Source organism: Osmerus mordax, chromosome 22, assembly GCF_038355195.1.
Source record: "Osmerus mordax isolate fOsmMor3 chromosome 22, fOsmMor3.pri, whole genome shotgun sequence".
NCBI classification, from domain to species: domain Eukaryota; kingdom Metazoa; phylum Chordata; class Actinopteri; order Osmeriformes; family Osmeridae; genus Osmerus; species Osmerus mordax.
In genome coordinates, this window is record NC_090071.1 from 6,393,716 (window position 1) to 6,397,637 (window position 3,922).

Sequence of the window (3,922 nt, forward strand, 5' to 3'; positions counted from 1 at the left end):
GGAAGACCCCCTCGCCCCCCCACCCCCACCCCAGCCCACCGGACGGCGCATGGCGAAAGTTGGCAGGGAGACGAGAACTGAGAAACGAGAGAGGAGAGGAAAAGGAGAAGAAGAAAGACAAAAAACGAACCTGTGGACGTGACTCTTGTTTTCTGTGTAACCGTATCCATGTCATTTGTGGTTCTCAGTTCTTGTTAGGCTGCCCAACCATCCGCAGTCCTCACAGCAGACATCTGCTCTATGGACACAGTACCCGTCCAGGCCCCTTCTCAAAAATGCATCACCTCCTGATATTTGTTTGATGTACTGTACTGTACCTTTACTGAATACACGGAGGACATGCTCAGCTCATTATTAACCCCTGTTGTAAAGCTGAAAGCTTTTCTGAATGACAACAAAACTTTTTGGAACTACATGTAAAGATTGATAAGGTTGATGTTCAATGGTGAACTAGCAAAACTAGGAATTCCCAACAACAGCGTTTAACAGGAGTGTAAGTGCGAGACTTACCTCACCAGAGATTCCGCCAATACTTCCGTGAATTTACTAAAGAGGGAATGTGAATGTTTTGAGAAAATGGAATCAATACACAATGTCCAATGTCAAAACAGGAAGTTTGATTTCCATAGCTTCTTTGAACTCAACGAATATACAAATGTTCTGTGTTTGTCACGTTGTTCGTCATCTGCTAGACTAGAGGTATATATAAATAGGTTGTGTTGTCGGGCAGGGTGGCCCTCACGACGTTACTACAGCATTTAGGTTTCCAGCTCAGATTTTGCAGATGAAGGACATCCAGTGGTCAACTGCCATTTTGGTTTGAGAAACGGCAGACGAGGAGATCCTCGTGGTTGAGTGTTATCAGATGCTGCAGTTTGGCCTGGATGAGGTTTACAGTGATGTCACTTATTCTTTAGCGTCATCAGACATGTGTTCTGCTGCTCAGTGGGAGCACTGAAACCTAACCGAAGCATTTTCTTTTCTCCGTTCGACATTTCAGTCCTGTAACGACAACAGTCACGACTAGAGAACAGTGTGGCAACCCATTTTGTCACATGTTTTCTCTCAGTAAGAGCTTCTAACAAATGCCTTCACTCTTACAGAGCTCCAGGACTGATGGTTTTGTTGTGGGAAATGACACTGAGAGCAAGAAGTCCATCGTCAAGGACTCCAGTCTTGTTCAAATGGATTCAACCAAACCAAAATGAGAGAGAAGCTTTTGTGATAAATTTCTGTAGTTTATCAATGGACGGTTCCATTGTCGAATGTGTTGTGTATAATGTACGAGAGTTTTAAAAGCTATTATTTCATTTACAAAAGGTGCTTAAAAGTGATTTTATTAATATTGGTACTAAAATGTAAGATGACTTATGACAATAAGGTTACAACAAATGCATTTACAGACTTGCCTCTTTTGTTTGTGTCCTTTTTTGTAAACAGACTTTTCTTATATTATATAGATTATTTAAACCTGTTGTAAGATCAAATATAGGCTACTGTATGACAAAAAAGCAAGGTGACAATCAAACTCAAAGAACAAAAAAGCTGTTGTGTACATAATAAAATGTGAGTTTTTATTTTATTTTTGATGACAGTGTTGCACACACTACTTTAAATGCACCACTCCTTACAAGCTCTCTTCTCTAGCACCAAGGTAGGCTTGTAGAATGCAGTTTGGACTCGATATTGTCTGTATATTTCTCCTATAGTGTGTTTTATTTTCTTGTCACTGAAGCTAAAAGAATAAGGTGCCATACAGGTACTGGTGAGACTCACTTTCCAGGCCGTAGTGTTGTTGATTTTTTTTTATCACGTAATTTGTCTAACACACTGAGAGTTATTGTAGTTGTAAAAAAAAAAGTTGGATCAGTTTGTCTTTGGACTGCTTGTTGAAATGTACTCCTGGAAATAAAGAATTGGTGCGATCACAATGAATCGTCTCAAAATGCTGTGTGAACTATTTTGTTTTTGTAGACTTGTGACTGGCTCACTTAACCTTGTTCTCTTTGGAACTGTTCATTGATTGAATCGATGAGCCACTATCAAGATTTTTGTCACCGCTGACTATAAAATACAGGCTGTTCCTTGGCTCTAACCACCGGAATAATGTTAGACCTATAGTTATGATCCTTTATTTTCTGCTGTACTTTCAATATGCACTATTTGTAATTGGTTTGGACAAAACCACCTGCTAAATGAATAAAATGTAATGTAGTTAGGTAGCAGATTGGATACGCCATTGTGTCTGTCAGCTGTGCTGTATATGGTATATGTGACACACATTTAAGGGACATGTTTGTCCCTAGATTGAAGTGAGGCACGTTGTACCATGGAGGGGCCTGGTCTCTCTGGGAAGGCTTTTAGCCCCCCTCCCATCGATTTCCTCCCCCACCCGGCCCATCTCCCCTTTTTGCACAAGCCAATGTGTGAACACTCGCCCAGCGGAGAGCAAACAAACATGTATTGATACCAGGGGCTCCCTGCTGGAAACTAAAATAACTATCTAAAAGGAAGGACACACTGTGATGAACATCAAAGCTGCAACCGTGTAGCTCGCTGTCGATGATGCTATGCGGCCATATTCTTTTTTCTTTTCTCTTGCAGGTCCCCCCTTGGTCTCAGTCCAGCCAGTCTGGTCATGCAGAACGTAGGTTTGTTTGAATGTATTTTTGTTGTAGTACGGTAAGGGATTTGGGAACTTTCATTAGCTATGGTCAATTAGTCTCGCTGGGAACAACACTTGTCATGAGAAGAAAACATTTACAAAGTCCTCCATTGATTTCATGAGTGTATCAGTCACAACATCCCTTTTTTCCAACACAGACATGCTTTTGTACTTAGAAAAGAGGATGATGCAAGTGGCCACCAAGGATAAACCCCCCCACTTTCCCTCTACATCTTTAATGACCTCAAAATCATTTATGAGAGTTTGTCCTCTCGTAGGGTCTCCTGTCAGTTCACAGTGCATGCTTTTGACGTGATCAATCAATCACGTGCATGGCAGCAACTCGGCCACAAGTCCGTGCCTAACAAACGCGGTGCAGTCTGACATTGAGGAGTGTCGATTCTGAAGACCTCACTGAGGTGCCAAGGATTATCGTCTGGTGCATAGCTGAGCTGGGATTGTGGTCATTGAGATGATGTGCTGCTATCCCCCCCCCCCCCCCCCCCCCCAGCTCCTGGGTGAATCTGAGGTGCAGTAGAGAGCTAGGAGGATGTCTTTACATTATAGATTAATATTAGACCTAGCTCACTCTCTCTCTCTCTCTCTCTCTTTTCTCCCAGATGACATCCTATACTTCAATTAAGGCCCTTTCCGGTTCCATGTCATCCAGCCAACACGTGGGCTTCTCCCATAGTGCATACAAGGAAAGGTAATAAATATTCAATGGCTCTTTATAGCATTCAGGTCATTTCCCTAATGGCAAATATAGGTAGTGTAATATACTGCAGCACAGTGTGCTATCTTGAGCGGAGGGTGGCCTGGTTTTTGAACAGTCTGGCAAGGCTATTCTACTAGACAACTGACAAAGCTGAGCAGAGATCAAGAAGCTAACAGAGGAATGAGCTAATCACAGTCAGCTTCTTTTCACCAGCAGAAGCCGCTGAAATCTGCCTGTCCGAGTTTCCATGTGAAGTCTGTCAGACCCATATTTCTGTAGTGTTTCCTATTGTTGTTTTCCGTACAACAATGAGAGCAATGGGCTCCCTATCTAGGATACACATGGGAGATGAGTAGTTTGACAGTTCAGCTAAAGGGTGTTGATTCTGTATTTGAGGGATGTGGGGTACATGTTCTGCATCTTAATAGGGAGGCGATGTCCACAGCTGAAAGTTCCCTTTGATATTCTTCAAAAAACGTTGTCACAGACCACTGCATGTGGACCTTGACTGTTCTCCAATAGGCTCCCTGACTCTCGTT